The following is a 21,176-nucleotide window of genomic DNA, read 5'->3' as shown; positions in this document are numbered from 1 at the left end:
AAATAAAAATTAATATACAAATCTTTTAGCGACGGATTAGTTCTGTAGCTAAAAGACATTAAAATTAAAATTTAATTTTAATTTTTTTAGTGACGGATTAATTTCGTCACTAAAAGATTTGACAAAAATATAAATTAATATTCAAATATTTTAGTGATAGAAAATTCCGATTCTGAAAATGAAAACTTAAAAATTAAATAAATCATTTTTTAGCGACGAAACTATTTCGTAGCTAAAATAAATTAAAATTTTAAATTAAAAATATAAATTAATATGAAAATCCCTCAGCGATAAAATAAAAAAATTAAAAATTAAATTATAAATTTTAGCTCTATAATACAAATAATTTTTAATAACAAAAATTTAACTAAATTTAAAATTTTTCAGCGACGGACATGAGTTCAATAGTGGAGTAGGAAGTGCCCATTAGCGAATACATATTTTTAGTTATAATACCATACTCAAAATTATATATTTAATTAGCTAACTAAATTTTGTACTATGCTACACTCCAATTAATTTTATAATTGAGATGAATAATTTTTGATAATATTTTTAATTTTTTACTACTATATTCTATCTATATTGTTTTACTCATTTGAATCATAATATAAAATTTTATTCTTTAATCAATGAAAGGATCTTCAATTTTATCTCAAAGAGCACTTTTAAAGAGATGATTGTTCATTTTGCTTTGCTCTTAAGAGACTTGTTCGAGAAGATAACTTGTTAAAATTATTTTTAGCTTAAAGCATTTATATAATTTAAAATTGTAAATTAATTAGTAAAATAATTTATATATTATTATTATTTATAACATAAAAACTATTGATCATTTAAAAAATAAAAGATTAATCTTTACCTCCCATTTTATAATTAAGAATAAACTTGCATACTATTGAAAAATATTTTAATTAAAAATAATTTTATTTCTTCTTTACATTACAAGAAAAACATTTTTTAGCAACAAAATATAATAATTTGTAAAACTTCCATTTGAATTAGCTACGAAATAAAATTAATAAACGTTAAAATTAAAATTAATATTTGTTTGAATTAGTGACGAAATATTCTGTCTGTATTCGAATACAAGACAAACAAAGAATCTCATATTTAAATATAAGGCAAAATATATATATATATATATTCGGATATAAGACAAATATAAGTAAAACATATCTGGATATAAGACATAAAAAAAAAAATATATCTGGATACAAGACACAAACATATATTTGCATATTCGGATATCATGGAAGGCACTCGATCATTGTTTATCTCTACAAAAATTATTCGTATAAATAAACTTAGAGTTAGTTACAAAATTTGCTAGATTTTGAAGATATTTTCTATCAAATATTTAGAATTATTTACTTACAAAATTATTTTTTTAACATATAAATCGTAAATCATTTTTTTCGCTAATTTAACATTAAATTGGAGTTTAAAGATATTATATATATACTTTTTATTTACTATAAATATATAATTCATATTGTATTTTTGATTTATTATTTTTTGTTTAGTATATTATTTATATATGAATTAATTCTTATATTTGAATAATTATCTCAATTCCAGTGACAGTTTTATTAGATATCTTACAACTAGAATCCCTCTTTTTTCGATTCAGTTCTTCCACCATCATAAACTCCATTTAGATGCAAGCATGTTATATTTTTTAGTTATTGGGAGAATCCAAGTACTCTATTTCGGATTTAAGAAATAATTCTCAAAGGCCTTTTTTCTTTTTGGAATATACATGAGTGAAACAATCAATCTATTGATAATGAAAGACCTAAAAGAGTCTTTCAATGTATCATTGATCGTGAAATATCAATTGCTTGTTGAACCCTATGAATTACGTGAAACTAGGATACTCCAAATTCGAGATTTTATTTATTATTTATATATATATATTATTTTATGTTTATTATTGAGTATAAAATATATTTTTCTCTTTATATGTATTATTTATAGTTTATAATGTTTTTAAAAATATATATGAAATATTTTTTTTTAATTTTTTTGAAATTTTTTTAAACCCCTTCCCATTTAGCGACGGGAAGATGCCCGTTGCTAAACCCTCCCCCTGCGTGCTCTCTTTCCCCCTTGCCCATTGAGTGACGAGTATCTTCCCGTCACTAAACCTTCCCCCGCACGTTGTCTTTCCCCCTTGCTCATTTAGCGACGAGTATTTTCCCGTCACTAAACAACAACGGGAAAATGCCCATCACTAAGCCCACACCCTGCGCGTGTGCAGGGCCGCCCCCCTTTGAATTTCGCCCTCCCCTCTATATAAATCCCTTCCCCTCCCCCCTCTGCACTGTCTCTGTTTCCCCTCTCTTCCTCCTTTCCTCGCCCCCTCTGCACTCCCCCTTCTTCACTTTTAATGTGTTGTTTAATTTTTTTGTTATTGTAGATTCTTCATTTAGAAGATACGAGCATCACCAAAATTTATAAGTTATTTTATTTTATTTTTCTCTATGCACTATATTTTTAGTATTTTGTTATTTTAACTTTTAAATGCATATTTGAATGTTTTTTAGATGAAAAATATCCATGTTATTCATATTTATTGCATGTATATTATTATTTATTTTACATTTATATAGTTGCATATTATGTATATATATTATTGTGTATAGTGTATATATTATTGATGATTTATACAAAATAAAAAAAATTAGAAATAAAAAATTATTATGTCAATTTTTTTCAATGAAATATTAATTATATATAAAAAATAAAATGAATATACAATTTATTGTTAAAATTGTTTTTAAGTAGTTATTTATTAAATATATTATAGTAATTTTAAATAAAAAGCTTAATATTTGTATTTTAATTAGTTCTCATTTGTATTTTAAAATAATATAATGTTATTAATGTTGTTGTTGAGTTAGTTATTTAGTAAATATAATTTTAAAATAAAAAATAAAAAAAATAATGTTATAAATATTGTTGGTGAGTTAGTTATTTTAATTAATTAATTAAAATAAATTATTAATTATCAAAAAAATATTTATATAATTTATTATTATTATTATTTTATTTACATATAAAATTTTATTTTATTTATTCTTTTTTTGAATCAACGACGGGGTTATCTCGTCTTTGATTCAGTGACGGGTATATCTCCCATTGCTGATTTAGCGACAGGAGTTATACCCGTTGCTAAAAATATCCATTGCTAAATGCATCGCTAAATATCAGCGACGCCCTTTTTAGCTACGGATAGGTGCCTGTCACTAAATTCGTTGCTAAAAAATTCAGCGATGGAATTTTATATTTTAGAGATGAAATTTTCTGTCATTAAAACGTTGATTTTTTTTTTGAAGTGAATCCAATGCATAGGTGTTATAGAATAAATAGGAACAAAAAGTGCAATTTAGAGTTAATTGCTACGCATTTTCAGCGTATGATTTTATCACAACTAGGAACTAAGTTCAAAGAAATTAGAAACTATGTAGTTGGGGAGGTCAGTGGCATTAGGGCAAGAGACAAGGTGGTTGCATCCAACATGGGTGATTACAAAGTGGAATTTGCAGTGTTGCATGATTATTGTGATGAGATTATGAGGTCAAACCCAGGGACCACCTGCTTCGCCTTAACAAAGAATTTGGAAGATAAAAGAAGGAAACAATTTAGAAAATTTTATTTATGTTTTCAAACATTGAAACAAGGATTCAAAGAGGGATGTAGGCAAATTATAGGATTAGATGGATGTTTTTTTGAAAAGTCCAACCAAAGGGCAATTGCTTGTTGCTGTTTTCAAAGATGGAAACTGTAATGACTCGTTGGTGAGTCTAGGAGTTATTAATATTTTATTTATGAGCATTGAGAATTTTACCCCTATTAAATTAAATGTGAGAAATATTTTATATGACAAATGTACGTAAATAAATTATGTGTTAAATTAATGGATTGGGTTGCCAATTTGGGCCTAAGCCCATGTATTAGTGGGTTGTATTTTAATTAAATGAGAATAATTTTGATTGGAGCCTATGATGGAAATGGGCCACTTTGAATTGGGCTAGTGAGTGGGCTTGAGCCCATATATTTAAGTGGATTGAGTGAAATAAATGGAAAAAAGGAAAATGGGAAAAGAAAAGGAAAAATAAGGCAAATGACCAAAACGAGCTTAGATATTTAGTGGAGTGTGTGTTGTGTAGAGGGGCAAAATTAGGAAGAGAAAAGTTGGGGAGTAGTTGGAGATGGCATGAAAGTCACTCCTCCTCCATTCTTTAATTTTTCTTCTTCTTGCTTCTTCTCTCATTCTCTCTTGAATGTTCTTCTTTCTTTTTCTTCAATTTTCTTCTTTTTGCTTGAAGCTTCAAAGGAGTGATGAATCTAGCTTCATTGAAAGTCTTTCTTCTTCTCCTTCGATTTTCTTCATCAAAGTCAAGTCACTACAAAAAAATTGATTTTTTGCAGCGATTTTTTTTGTGACGATTTTATGGAAAACATGGCATTTTGCGGCAGTTTCATAAAATCGTCGCAAAATTTAGTAAAACATTTAAGTTTGCGACGATTTTCAAAGAACCGTCGCTAAATTTAAAAAATAATTAAATAATTAAAAAATTAAATTCAATTTCGTGGCGATTTTTGAGAAACCGTCACTAAATTCAAAAAATTAAATAATTAAAAATTAAAATTAAAATAACATTTGCGGCTATTTTCAAAAACTGCTACAAAATTCATTAACAAATTAAATTTGGCGGCGATATTTCCAAAATCGACGATAAATTAAAAAAAATTAAATAATTCAAAAAAAAATTAAAATAATATTTGCTGTGGTTTTCAAAAACTGCCGCAAAATTCATAAAAAATGAAATTTAACGACTATTTTTTAAAAACTGTCGCTAAATTCAAAAAAATTAAATAATTCAAAATTAAAATTAAATTAACATTTGAGGCGGTTTTTATAAACCATCGCAAAATTCATTAAAAAAATTAATTTTTTCTTAAGAAAATAATTAAAAATTAAATTAATATAAACAAATATAAAATCTTAAAAATAAATTTAAAATTGAATTTAAATTAATAGAAAAATTCATTAAAATTTTAATTTAAAAAAATAAAAATAAAAATAAATTTAACAAAATTTTAATATTTAAAATTTTAATAATTTTTAAAGAATATATAAAATCTTCTTTTTATTTTTAATCAATTAATTTATTTTTAATTTATTCCATTATTCTTTTAAAAATAATCAATTAATAAATGTTTTTAATATAAATTAAAAAATATAAAATATAGTTTTGAAAATTAGTTGTTATATTAGTATATAATATATATGCCCATATATGTCAAGGGGGCTTCGCAGATCAGTTGATTCGCGCGCACGCACGTAGAAAAGATTCTGGATTCAAAACTTGGGGAGGGAAAGGCTGGGATTTAATTTCTAGCATCACCACATGGCGTGCGTATGCGGGCTAGGCCTGTGCAGTTGGGCGTGGGCCGGGCTGGCCACGCTTGTGCGCGGGCCTAGCAATTAAAAAAATTAATTTTTATTAATTTTTGCGGCAGTCTTGAAACCGCCACTAAAATTAAAAATTTAATTTTTTTTATTAATTTTATCGACGGTTTCAAGAAACTACCGCTAAAATAAAAATTTAATTTTTTGCAGAGATTTCAAAATTGCCGCTAAATCACTTGTTTTGCGACGATTTTTTAAACCGCCACAAAAAATACAATTAGCGACGATTACTCCAGCGGTTGCTGAAAATCACCGTTAAACACTCTGCGATGGCTAACTTAGCGGCGGTTTCCAAAATCGTTGCTAAATTACTTAACGGTTAAAAACCGCCACTAAATACGAAAAAAATCGCCGCTAAATGTCTATTTTTTTGTAGTGAGTTCTCTTGCACTCTCTCTCTCTTTTTAATGGTTTGTGCAAGTTCTTTTCTTTTGGCAAGCTTATTCATTGTTTTCCTCTTTGATGTAAAAAGTTAAATCTTCTTGTTGCCAATAATTTGGAGTGGTCTTCCAAACTCTTGGAGTTATTTTCTTGAAATAAGTAAGTTTTGTTTATATTCATAAAAAAGATTTGTGGGTTTTCTTTTTATTGTCGTTAGGTGTCTTGAAAATGGTTTTGTTGGGGTTTGTTCACCCCATTATTCTTTCATGGAATGGCATTGTGGGTTAGGAAGCTAGAATGAGAGTTTTGGGGGGTTAGTGTCCATTTTGTGTGTTTTTGGTGAGTTTTCTTCGTTTCCGGGCAAGTCGACTCATCTGCAACTTGACTACACCCCACGTGCTTCGCTATTTTGGTCATAAATTTTGATGTAGAAGTCAGAATTGTGATCCGTTTGAAGATTCATAAACTAAACTTCAAGGGCTTCAATTTGATATATAATATTGTATATTTTGGTTATTATTTGAGTTGGTTAAGGCTTTTCTTAATTCAAATCAAGTAAGATTGTTAAAGTAAATTATTTTTAAATGTGTCCTTTGATATCCCTCAATTCTCTAAAATGATAAGATGTGGTTGAAGACATATATATGTATATATGTGGGGTTCATGAGATAAAAATATAATTGAGCTGCATGTGGAAGCATGATGATAATCATTTGGGAAGTTAATAAGAAATGTTCTTGGTTGGTATATCCATGGTAACTCATGTGTGATGCATGACTATCATTATATGGATAATTGCCCTTAATTGATGTGGTGAAACCTAATCAATGTGAATTGTGTGGAAGATCCAAGAGATTTAATGGACAAAAATTGAGGATATGTGCACGTCACTTGTCATAGCATTGTTGTGGATGTGTTGCATGGCATTGTGTGCTATTTTATTTCGCATTATGATGATGGGTCATGGGTTGCATCCATTGGGGGTCATGCTTTGTATGTGGTGGGTGCGTTAAGCATAACATGGTAATTATCGTTGGGCACTTATAGTTTAAAGAAGGGTATGCATGTATTATGCATATAGCCATGAGTATACACTATGTGTAAAAGGCTTGCATGTACTATGGTGGACACTCATGATGTGGCATGTACTTGAATTCGCATATGCATACTTGATGTTATAATTTGCACCACTATTATATTTTGGCATGACAGCTAAGTTTACGTGTGTGGAAGAGGGTACCCTATGAAAGCCTGATATGGGTGAGGTGGCCATAAACCTGGTAGGGGTTTCTCGAGCCAGGAGTGGCTATTGGAATTTTGGTATTTGTGTGTGTATATATATATATATATATACATCTACATGGATGTGTTGGCTATTTGAGCGTATATACATTTGCATGGATGATTGGTTGTTTGAGTTGTGGTGATGCATGTGAAAGTCTTTGTAGCGGCCCTCACCCGAATAATCCCACTAGTATAGGAAATCTGAAAGGAGGTCGTCACAAAATGGATACATAAACATTAACTCAGATTTCTAACCAATTTTTTTTTTTTACTTATTCACTGATCATCAAGAGCCAAAATAAAACATCCCACATTTGCTCACTGTCAATAGGAGCTCAAAATAAATATATAACATTCATTACATCATCATCTTGGGCTTACCGCCCATACATTTTCAAAATATAAGGGTACTAAAGCTTTAAAAACAAAATGAACCCTCTATTTCTTGCCCTCAACATTACACCCATAGATCTTGAGGCCGGGACATCTCTATACACATCTTAACCAAAACTCGCCCCAATATCTATCTTTTACTTCCCTGGAATGACAAAAGAAACAGAGTGAGCCGCAAGGCTCAGCATGTATATAACAAAGGAAAGTATCCATAGAATGATATATGAAGGCATAAATAACTCAGAGCCAAATAAAATCATTGCCCGACATCTAGACACCCATTGGGTTCATGCCCTCTAGACTGGACAACAACATCCTCAAAGAAATACACTTTCTTATATTTCATCAAAATCCATATCCAAGTGAGCCATAAGGCTCGACAAGTAAACATATATAATAAAGGAAACACGAATGAAGGGAAGGATAACAGAAATAGAGTACACCCGACTCCCCAATACAATTTAAACCCATCCTTCAATTCTCATTAATAATACCATTCCATAAGCAAGCATATATTACAACAAATGGAGTAATAGAGTTAAGGCATGGATAAATCAAAGTGAAATAGACCTGACTTCCCAAGTACGAGTGTGATTTCCCATTAGTTCCTATCATTGAAATCATTCCCATGCCATTGCCACTATGCATTTTATGCATCGTTTCATTTATCATGAATACATAAATCTCCATACATCGCATTGGCTCACACAGCCTTCCATATACATAGATCACATTAGCTCTCAAAGCCCTTTATTCACATGCATGAATGCATACATATATATATATATAAATCAATTTTTTACTCATTGGCTTGAGCATCGCCTATCGGGTTTATGGCCACCTCACTTGTGTCAGGCGCTCTTTAGGATATCCTTTTCTTTCCTCATCTGCTGAATATAGCCGTCGCGCTAAAATAATAGTAATAGGGGTGTAAATCATAATTCCATGCAATGCTCATGGGATCTCACATAAGTATAACATACATACTCCATTATAGAAATGTACACACCATGAACATCATGCACATTTAACATATTCACTCATGAGCCCATGCATGCACATATGCATATCTTAAATCACATCCTAGCATTTTGGAGGGTTGAGTGATGATAAAGGAAGTAATTAATAGCAACTTAGATCAACAATCAAATCCCTCGAAATCTAGTTTATGACGCTTCAAACGAATCGCAATTCTAAGTTCTACATCAAAAGTTATGGTCAAAATAGCTTAACATGCACAGTGTTGAAAAAATGTGAATAGTCGACTTTTGGGGAAGGAATAGTCGGATAAAGCTTAGTCGACTGATCAACCTCTATTAGTCGACTAGGCCAAGGGTTGGCACCAAAATCTGAGAAAACAGGCTTCTGCTGAGTCGACTAAACCTCAAAAATAGTCGACTCAATGCACACAAACACACGAAATGGCCCCAAAACACCCCAAACCAATCACCACTAGTTTCCTAACCCACAAATGTCATTTCTTGAATGAAAAATTGGGTGAACAAACCCCAACGAGACAACACAAAGACTAACTCAAGCTTTGACATAACATATGGTTTGAAGAAAATATATAACCGATACCAAAAATCATTTTTATCAATGAGGGGACTAAGAACCATGAAACATTTCAACTTCACAATGGAAGATAAGGAAAGCTTGCACAAAATAAAAATAGGAATGCAAGAAGAACTTGCTTTTGATGATGCTTGGAAGAAGAAAAAGCCTCCTGAAAGCTATAACTTGGAGCTTCCAGCAACAAGAAGGAGAAAAAAATTTAAAGAAGAAGAAAAAGAAGAAAAGGAATGGGAGGGAATGGCATGCACGCCCATTCCACTAACTCCTATCAGCCTATTCTCCCCTCATTTTCCACTATTGCTCTTCACTCTTCACTCACAACACATAAAAATCCAAGCCTCTTTTAGACCTTTGACATTTTCTTTCTTTTCCCATTATTTAATTCAATATCACATTATATACATAGGCCTAAGCCCAAATAAAAAATCTACTCATATTGGGCCCAAGCCGATTTAACCCAAAACTTGGACTCTTCTACACAATTAAACTTCATTAATTTTCCTTTTATTAACACATAAATTATTTTCAACAATTCATTAAAGAAAAACTCAAATACCCAAAATAAATTACTAATAATGCCTAAACCCACTACTGGGTTGTTACAGTCTTCCTTTTGTAAATTAAGGCATAAGCTATGCAATGATTCTTTAAAGGCATGTCATTCAGTTGAATGATGAGTATCCTTCATAATACATGCATGCATGCATAGTAGTGGCAGCCTTGGGGGCCACGTGGGTTTCTTTGTTATGGTTTCATGTGCATGATGATGGGAATAACACATGGCATGTATGATGTCCATGGCATGGGAAAAAGGAGTCTGGTACTCATGTGAAATGCATGTTATGATGCATATGGTTAGAGGAACCTTGTATGCCAATTGTTGTGCATGTGCATGTATACCTTATGAAAATTTAAAATGGGTTTTGTTAAAATATAAAGAAATGGTTGCCTCTGAGGAGGTTGTTGTTAAGTGTAGAAGGCATGAACCTAATGGTTGTCTAGATGTTGGGTAGTGATTTTTCTTTGGCTCTGAGTTATTCATGCCTTCCTATACTGCTTTATTAATACTCCCATTTGCTATATGCTTGTTGAGCCTTGTGGCTCACTCTTGCTTCTTTTGTCATTCCATAGAAAAAGAAAATAATTATTTGGGGGCGAGTTCTGGATAGATGTGTACAGAGATGTCCCGGCCTCAAAGATTTATGGGTGTAATTTGGAGGGCTTTATTGTGTATCTATAGTATTGGAGACTTTCATTTTGAAAGTGTATGAGTGGTAAGCCCTAAATGAATGATGTAATATTTGTTATAGCTCCTTTTGATAGTGAGAAAATTTAGAAATGAAAAGAATTTTTGGCAAATTTTTTTTATTGATGTCTTGTATCTGTATCCATCTTGAATGGACCTTCTCACGGATTTCCTATGCTAGTGGGCAATCCGGGAGCTGGCCTTAACAGAAAAAATTAAATGTTTCCATTGGCCTGAGTTGTGGTTGAAATAGAAAAAAAAAAATAGAAATGGTTCATATCAACATTGAAGATGGACCTGGGGATTACATCAGGGGATGGATGGATTGTTGTAACAGACATGCAGAAGGTAAACTAATTCTTACTTGTTAACTCTAAATATTTATAGATTTGACTGCAATTATGATAGGTCTCTGGTTCACTGGATGTATCAAATAAGGTCCAAGGGATAGGGACAGGGACAAGGTTGTAAATTGGCTAACTGGCATAGTAGCCAACCATGTGCGTAGGGGTAGAGTGGGAAAATCGCTGGGTTGTGTAACAACCCAGTAGGTGCGAAATTGAATTCGGTTAGAAGATGAGGGAGGAGAATATGTAGAGGGGGGAGAAATTTGTAGCGAGTAAGAAAGATTTTTGGATTCAGTACTAAGAGAGAGTTAAGGGCCTCTCGAATGCCCATATTTTTCTTGTAATCTGATTGAGTTGGTGAAATTGAATTGAAGTCACAGTGGTTTTCTTTTTTGGTTCTTATCAATTTGGTATCAGAGCATTACTGATCCTAATGGTGAACTTGATGGACCGAGTAGGTGAATTGAAAGGGAGGATGGAAGGCATGACGGGGAATTGATGCCATGAGGGATGAGGTTCAATCGGTGGAGAAAAATGTCGCTAACTTGCTGGAGTAATTGGCTTGGATGAGCACAAAGTAAGAAAAATAGGAATGGGAGAGGAAGAACAAGAAGAAGTTGGGAGGTCAGCCTCTAGAATTCATTCAGGATTCTAAGGCGACATCGAAAATAAGAGTACGATGAGCTAAAGCAGGTGGTCTTGATAGGGGTTGGTGGCTAGAGATCCAAGGGCGTCGGTTGGAGATGCCCCTCTTTGAAGGCGAAGATCTTGACGGCTGGATATTCCTAGCCAACGGTACTTTGTGGTGAATGGGCTGATTGATGAGGAAAAGATAGATACAATAGCACTGTGTTTGGAGGATGTTGCACTTTTGTGGTTCTAATGGAAGGAAAAACGACGAAGAATGAGGAGTTGGGAGGACTTCAAGTTCTTTTTGAGGAGTTGCTTCCAACCCACTCAAGAAGGCTCTGTTGAAGAGGGGTTTCTAGCCCTTTGGCAGAAAGGAACTGTCATAGAGTACCACCAATGCTTCGAGACATTAGCATTGCCCCTTGAAAACCTGTCAGAAGCCATGTTGGAAGGGCATTTCATAAATGGTTTAAAACCAGATATCAAGGCCGAGTTGAGGGTGTTGAGGCTGAGGGGTTTGGAGTAGATAATGGAGTTTGGTTAACGTATAGAGGAACGAAATCAAGTGGTTTGGGGAGGCACGGTTGGATCAAGTTCAAACAAAGGACATGCCATATCGAATCCAATTTCGACTTTCTAGCGAGGGGGAATTATGCCACCCTCGCAACAAGCCCTCAAACCGATGACAGACAGTCCTGATAACCTATATTGGATGGAGTAGCTTTTTGAGAAGGGAGGAGTTGCAATCAACGTCTGTTTGAGAAATGGACAGAAGCTTCTATGAGAACATTTTCGACGAAAAGTCATGAGACTGACGAAAGCATGCTAGAAAATTTAATAATTGGAGTAATGGATAGTAGCGAGTAGATCTGGTGAAGGAGTTCAATGTGGCTATTGCAAGAGACTAATGCGGGTAGTCGGAAAACAGCATTTCCGGCTTGGCTAAAGTTGCCTGTAGGTGGCAATGAACTGTTGTAGGCAGCTAACGACGGTTATAATTGTAACACCCCGCCCTATACAGGCATGTCACTATAAGGAAATTCCCGGGGTTTCTTTTTTTTTTGATACCCGCGGCGCCTGTGAGCACAATCTTCGCATGCAGATGAAACACCCGTCGTAAAACTACATCCGGCTCCCGCGGTGATCAAAGAACCACTCCTCATGCAGATATATACCCCGAGAGTTCCAGTCTTACTCATTTAGCTAGAAATAACAAATCTTAACTGAACGAGATAAAATAAACACAGCGGAATACTTAATTAATCAAAATGACGTGGCCCACCACGTGTTACACACAAAATGTTCCCATACCGATATGTGTATACAACATTGATACTAACGATTACAACACCGTCGAGCGGTTGCTCATACATACAACGTTATAAATACTAGTGTTTCCAAAGTAATACAACAATTATCAAATAAACACCACAGATTCACCGGCCGTGTCCTCGACCTCGCAGCTGTCCCTGACTGGAACGTTGAATGTTCCAGGGGCATAACCCATGTTAGATGATAAACCATCTAAGTGAAGGCATGAAACAGATGTACAATGCATAAAGACATACGAGCATGGCATATTATACGACAACATGCAAGACACATCTAACTCGAGATATCACCTTGACATACTTAATCCCTCGAATATCCCACTGTGGCACACGTTCACCTGGTCCAACGTTAATCCCTCGAGTGCACCGTCGTGACACCCGTTCACCTGGTTTAACATTATTCCCTCGAGTGCCCCAGTGTGACACCCGTTCACCTGGATTAACATTGTCCCAATCTCAAGTAGACCCCTTATCGCCCCATATGGACCCAACGATGCAATTAGACTTGACCCTATATGATATGAAAATTTACACGCCATGCACCAATACTTTTAAAAATAAACAGTTAATGCAATATTGACACAACGAATGTAAGTAAATGCCTTGTGAAATAAGCTAAGTCTAGGAGCGTACAAATACTCACAAGAACTCACCAAAAGCACTTTAAGACACTTTCGAGTCAAGGTAAGACTAAAATCAAACCACTCACCTTAATTCGGGAAAGTCTGGATTTTGCCTCGAAAAACGTGCCACACCTCAAAAATTGTGTAATTCTTCTTCCAATGACCCAATTGATTCCTATTTCACCATTTAAGACCTTTAGAATCAATATTTCTATTTTTCCACAATTTCTCTATTTTTATTTATTTTTCAAACATTTCTATCTTCGGAAATTCATTAAAAATACCTAACATCAATTTTCACAAAATATTTTTCCATGATAATTCTTAAAATAATTTTACCTAAATTCTGAAATTAAAATAAAAGAAAAACCATACCTCACGCGCCCTCACGCGCCACCCAGAGGTCCCGCGAGTGGTTGCCACGCGCCGCCGCACAGTCTTCTTCTCCGGTCGTCTTCTCCAATTCCGGCGATGTCCAATGCCCTAAATTCTTATAGGGGCTTGTAGATCTCCTCAATGCGACCTCAATGGTGCCCTTAATCGTCGGAAAAAGTGGCCGGAGATGGGTTTAAAACCCAGTTGCAGGTCGCGGTGGCGGCGGTTCGGTTTTCCGGCCAAACTTCCAAAACCCCTCTAAATCTACACCAAACGCTCCCAGATGCTCCAGAAATGATCCTCTCAACCCAAGGAACAAAATCCCCTTATCCCTCAAGCTCGATTCAAGCAAAAACACAAGAAATTTGAGCGATTTTGTTTTTGAACCCTCGGCCGAAAACCTCCTTTTATACTCGTTTTGGACCCGATTTCCTACCATATCCGGCTCGTCCTTATCCCTTAAGCCCAAATCTAACCTCTAAACCAATCGAAAAACACCACATCAAGCGCTAGATCCCTCGAAAAATTCGGCCAAATCGAAAATCTTTTGGCCATTAATTCCGATCACATCAAGGCCATTTTCCGGCCAATGGTAGCTCCCAACGGCCTCGTCGTCGCCTGGAGGCTAGCCTAGAGCCTCCGGGTGACCTGCCCGATGCCCCAGAAGCGGCCGCCGGCGGCCATAGGCGGCCGGTCGGTTTCACACCAAGCAATTTTCAAAAATTGCATTTTAGCCCCCAGCCAACTTTTAATTGAATTTTCTTTTATTTCTTGATACCCCTAGACTATCTAGCACCTTCACCATGACCCTCAGGTTGTATATTTCCTATTTCCCTTTGGAATTTCTGAAAAACTTGTCATCTTGATCTCCCTCGGGCAGTTTACAAAAATTGCACTTTTGCCCGGATGCTCCTAATTACGTGCTTTTGACTTCAATCCTTTGAAAGTCCCTTGATTGTGTTGAGTATTGCTTATTTGAACCATTTTGACCTTTGTTGATCCACTTGACACAGTCCCTCGCCTTCTGTTTATGTTAGCATATTGCACTTAGGCCCGAAACTATTGTAAATTTCATTTTGATCCCATAACTTCCAAAACTTCTCTTGATATTTAATACTGGGTATTACATCCTCCCCCTCTAAAAAGAAATTTCGTCCTCGAAATTACTAATTTACAATGTTAAATAAATGCGGATAGGAAATCTTCATCTCTTCTTCACGTTCCCAAGTTGCCTCTTCTTCGTCATGATTACCCCATAGTACCTTCACTAAGGGAATAACCTTGTTCCTTAAGACTTGATCCCTTTGATCTAAGATTCGAACTGGTTCCTCAGGGTACGTTAGATCATTTCGTATCTCAATGGTCTCATTTCGAAGTACCTGCGTAGGGTCTGGCTCATGTTTCCGTAGTTGAGACACATGAAACACGTCGTGGATATTTGATAATGCCACAGGTAAAGCTAATCTGTAAGCCACTAATCCAATTTTCTCCAAAATCTCATAGGGTCCTATGAATCTTGGGCTTAATTTCCCTTTCCTTTTTCCTCGAATCACGGATTTAAATGGAGAGACTTTTAAGTATGCCTTGTCACCGACCAAAAATTCCAAGTTTCGTCTTCGTTGATCAGCATACGATTTCTGTCGACTTTGACTTATCCTCATTTTCTCTTGTATTTGCTTAATCTTCTCAGTAGTAGTCTGAACAATCTCGGGTCCCACTAATCCTACTTCTCCAGTTTCTACCCAGCAGAGTGGTGTTCTGCATTTTCGCCCATATAATGCCTCGTAGGGAGCCATTCCAATGCTGCTGTGGTGCCCGTTATTGTAGGCAAATTCCACCAACGGTAGATGTTTTTCCCAACTTCCCGAGAATTCCAAAATGCATGCCCTCAACATGTCCTCGAGCGTTTGAATTGTCCGCTCGGACTGTCCGTCAGTCTGAGGGTGATAAGCTGTGCTGAGCTTCAATTGTGTTCCCATACACTTGTGGAAACTTTCCCAAAATCTTGACGTAAATCGTGGGTCTCGATCTGACACTATACTTGCAGGTATTCCATGCAATCGTACTATTTCCTCAATGTACAGCTGAGCCAGAGCGTGAGTCGGTTGCCCTATCTTAATAGGCAAGAAATGTGCCGACTTGGTCAGTCGATCCACTATTACCCAAATAGCATCGTTCCCTTTGGGACTTCGAGGTAGATTGGTTACAAAATCCATAGTGACGTGATCCCATTTCCACTCGGGAATGTCCAATGGTTGTAATTTTCCTCCCGGACGCTGATGCTCAATTTTGATACGTTGGCAGGTATCACATTGTGCCACGTACCGTGCCACGTCCTTCTTCATTCCTGGCCACCAGTAAATTTCCCTAAGATCCTTATACATTTTTGTTGATCCGGGATGTACTGTGTATCTTGCCCGATGAGCTTCTCCCAAGATAACTTGTCTTAGACCCTGATCCCTTGGCACGTATGTTCTTCCTTGAAATCGAAGTATACCACCATGGTAACTGAATTCAGGTGCTTTAACTTGATCGTTCTCATCTATCCACTGACTTCTTCTTGTGTCTGACTGCAGAGCTGATTTGATTTGATTCACCACATCAGGTTGAATTGTCAGATTTGCCATATATCCCTTGATTGGTTTAGGCTTAACACCTACTGTTAGGTGGCTAAATTCCTCGATCATCATGTTAGCCACAATTTCGGAACTTCTTCGGCTAAGAGCGTCTGCAACTATGTTCGCCTTTCCTGGATGATAGGAGATGGTACAATCATAATCCTTCAAATACTCCATCCATCTTCTTTGTCTCATGTTTAACTCTTTCTGAGAAAATATGTACTTCAAACTTTTATGGTCCGTAAAAATCTCAAATTGTACCCCGTAGAGATAATGTCTCCATAACTTCAAAGCATAAATTATAGCTGCTAATTCCAAGTCGTGAGTTGGGTAGTTCTGCTCATGTCTTTTCAATTGCCGAGATCCGTAAGCGATTACTTTTTCATCTTGCATTAGAACACATCCCAACCCTATTCCCGAAGCATCACTATACACCACAAACCTTCCTGCCTCCGTTGGCATTGCTAGAATCGGTGCCGTGGTTAATCGTGCCTTAAGTTCTTGGAAACTTTGCTCACATTTAGCATCCCATTCAAATTTAACTTCTTTCTGCGTCAATCGAGTAAGTGGAGCCGATATCTTTGAAAACCCTTCTACAAACCTTCTATAGTATCCAGCTAGTCCAAGAAAACTTCGGATCTCCCCAACGGTCTTAGGTGCTTGCCATTTTTGAACTGCTTCTATCTTTGCTGGATCGACAGCTATACCTTCTGCAGAAATTATATGTCCAAGAAATGCTACCTGAGTAAGCCAAAATTCACATTTCGAGAACTTGGCGTACAATTTGTGGTCCTTTAAAGTCTGCAAGACTATCCTTAAATGTTTTTCATGATTACTCTCACTTGCAGAGTATATCAGAATGTCATCTATGAACACTATTACAAATTTGTCCAGGTATGGTTTAAACGTTCGGTTCATTAAATCCATAAATGCAGCAGGTGCATTGGTCAATCCAAACGGCATCACTAGATATTCGTAGTGACCATACCGTGACCGAAACGCAGTCTTGGGCACATCTTCCTGTTTGATCTTCATTTGATAGTACCCAGACCGAAGATCTATCTTAGAAAATACTCTAGCTCCTTGGAGTTGGTCAAACAACTCTTCAATCCTAGGCAAAGGGTACTTATTCTTTATAGTTACCTTGTTCAACTGTCGGTAATCAGTACACATACGTAGGGTACCATCTTTCTTTTTCACGAACAATATCGGAGCTCCCCAGGGTGACACACTTGGTCTGATAAATCCTTTGTCGGTCAAGTCCTGTAATTGCTCCTTCAATTCCCTCATCTCAGCTGGGGCCATCTTGTACGGAGGTATGGATATTGGCTGTGTACCTGGTATAAGATCTATCGAAAATTCAATTTCTCTTTGGGGAGGTAATCCTGGTAATTCCTCAGGAAATACCTCAGGATACTCATTCACGACTCTCACTGATTCCAACTTGAGACTTTTCTTTCCTGATTCGGGTTTGGCTGATTGCAATGTGTGCAGAATCACGCCATTTTCTCTCTTAGTCTTCCTACTTTGACCCTGGAACACCACCCATTCTTTGTTAAGCTTGGGTAAGCTCACGGTCTTACTCTTACAATCTATTTTAGCCTCATGTAGCGATAGGAAATCCATACCGATAATTATGTCGAAATCTTGAATGTCTAATACCACTAAATCAATCTTAAAACTTTCCGATCCCATACTAAAAATACACTCGCGGCACCCTACTGCAGTTCTGAGAGTTGAACCCATAGGAGTGGCTATTACCATTTGATAACCCAATTCCTTAGGTTCTAATTTTAAACCTTCTAATGATGCATGCGACACAAATGAATGCGTAGCACCTGGATCAATTAAAGCATGAGCTGGAATATTCGAAAAGAACAGTGTACCTTCAATAACTGCAGGATCGGCCTCAGCGTCCTCACAAGTCAGATTGTACACTCGGCCTGGACGAACATTTTGTGCACTTCCACTCGGTGGTTCCATCTTCTGTCTTTTTGAGCAATCGCGCGAGATATGCCCTGGTTGTCCACAATTGTAACACACCACTTTTCCCTGATTCCCAACCTGGGGCATTGCTTTGATCTTTGGGCAATTTCTCCCAATGTGACCTTCTTCGCCGCATCCATAGCACCGCAAGACACATCTCTTCCCAGGGTGTTTTCTCTTACATCGAGGACACTTCCCGTCATCCCTTGGTTGAGTCGTCGGGCTGCCTAGTTTACCGCTCTTACTTCCTTCCTCTGTCTTGATGATCTTGGCTCGTGTCAGATTTCTCTCAATGGTCAAAGCTCGGTGCAATGCTTCTTTGTAAGTTTCAACGTCCCATCCACTTAAAACTTGCTGGAGATGTTCTTGTAGTCCTGAAACAAACTTTTGTGCCTTCTGACTCTCGTCAGTCTCGTACATGGGTACGTACTTAATCAGTTGAATGAACCGATTATCGTACTGACTCACAGACATCTCTCCTGTCTGCTTGAGCCTCATAAACTCCCAAATTCTTTCTTCCTTCCAACTCTTGGAAAAATACTTGGCGTTAAACTCCTCCTTGAATCCCGCCCAAGTATAGGTTGGTACATCCTCATTCTCAGCTTCACGCTCCTGTTGAGACCTTATTAATGATCGTTCGGTAGACTGCCACCACCGACCTGCTTCTTCTTCCAGTGTGTAGGTTGCACACCTCACCTTCTCCTCTTCACTGCATTGGAGATGTTGAAGTAGTTTCTCGGTCTGCTCCAGCCAATACTCGGCTGAGCTAGGATCATCGCCTGTCCTTCCTTTGAACACAGGGGGTCTCAAATGTCGGTATCGCTCCAAAGCTGTGGTCGTGTGCCGCGTAGGCTCCTCTCGACTCACGTATGTTAGCATATTTTCTAAAAATCGCTCCATTCGCTCAAATCGGTCCTCACTGGAGCTCGATTCCCCGACGTATCTTCTGTTCCCTCCTGAGTGATTCCTGCGATCATCCTGATCTTCGAGATTATTTCCTTCTCTTCCTCTTCCACTTACGTCATGAGCTGCGTCCCGTAGCCTTCGTGTATTCACCATCTGAAGTGAATCACGGAAATAGATTATACTCAAGACAAGATTGTTTCTACACAAAGGGGACAGTTTTATTTCTTTATAATATCCCACAAACAGAACAACTTAGTACAACCGAAAAGGAGAATAGACATAACATCTTATTTTATTTTATATTATATTTACATATCGCTTCGTCCAACAACTATCTCTTCTGCCCTACTCAGTAGTTCTTCGGCCTCCAGACCCATGACTCCTTGTGGTCCCCGTCACTGTCGGATGCTACCGGGGGTCCTTCGTCATCATCTTGGACTTCCTGAGATTCCTCATCTGATTCCTCATCAGAGCTAATATCTATGACCTCATCCGCGAGATTTGCAGCAATCTCTGCCTGTTCCTCCTCATCCATAACGTCCCCGAGTAGATCCTGATGCTCGTTCCGCATTCTTGCGCAGAATTCACGTAGAGAGTCGTCTTCCCAGTCCTGCCATAACCATTGCGCAAAAGTCTTCCATTCCCCCTCCAGCTGGTCAATAAGAAATCCGATCTGAAACTCTGATAAATCTACCATCTGTCGGTAACTAGGGGGCACATCATCAATAATTTCCTCCATTGCAAGCAAAAACACATTCATGTCCTCATTTTGCGGGTTTCCTCGAGCTTCGATCCTATTTGCCCAATGTGACAGCAGCACTTGATCCACCATTGTCTACTAATAATACACAAAGATTTTCCTCAGAAACCTCAAACAAGTGTTTCCTAACGTTTTCATATGACACCTAGAATCCATATTCATGTTCTAAGTTAACAAACCTAACCGTGCTAAGTTCAATAACCTAGCCTAGTCATCCTAGGGTTTTAACCTAGGGCTCTGATACCAATTGTAACACCCCGCCCTATACAGGCATGTCACTATAAGGAAATTCCCGGGGTTTCTTTTTTTTTTGATACCCGCGGCGCCTGTGAGCATAATCTTCGCATGCAGATGAAACACCCGTCGTAAAACTACATCCGGCTCCCGCGGTGATCAAAGAACCACTCCTCATGCAGATATATACCCCGAGAGTTCCAGTCTTACTCATTTAGCTAGAAATAACAAATCTTAACTGAACGAGATAAAATAAACACAGCGGAATACTTAATTAATCAAAATGACGTGGCCCACCACGTGTTACACACAAAATGTTCCCATACCGATATGTGTATACAACATTGATACTAACGATTACAACACCGTCGAGCGGTTGCTCATACATACAACGTTATAAATACTAGTGTTTCCAAAGTAATACAACAATTATCAAATAAACACCACAGATTCACCGGCCGTGTCCTCGACCTCGCAGCTGTCCCTGACTGGAACGTTGAATGTTCCAGGGGCATAACCCATGTTAGATGATAAACCATCTAAGTGAAGGCATGAAACAGATGTACAATGCATAAAGACATACGAGCATGGCATATTATACGACAACATGCAAGACACATCTAACTCGAGATATCACCTTGACATACTTAATCCCTCGAATATCCCACTGTGGCACACGTTCACCTGGTCCAACGTTAATCCCTCGAGTGCACCGTCGTGACACCCGTTCACCTGGTTTAACATTATTCCCTCGAGTGCCCCAGTGTGACACCCGTTCACCTGGATTAACATTGTCCCAATCTCAAGTAGACCCCTTATCGCCCCATATGGACCCAACGATGCAATTAGACTTGACCCTATATGATATGAAAATTTACACGCCATGCACCAATACTTTTAAAAATAAACAGTTAATGCAATATTGACACAACGAATGTAAGTAAATGCCTTGTGAAATAAGCTAAGTCTAGGAGCGTACAAATACTCACAAGAACTCACCAAAAG

Source organism: Diospyros lotus, chromosome 14 (genome assembly GCF_014633365.1).
Source record: "Diospyros lotus cultivar Yz01 chromosome 14, ASM1463336v1, whole genome shotgun sequence".
Taxonomy (NCBI): Eukaryota; Viridiplantae; Streptophyta; class Magnoliopsida; order Ericales; family Ebenaceae; genus Diospyros; species Diospyros lotus.
Note: the sequence above shows the minus strand (reverse complement) of the source record.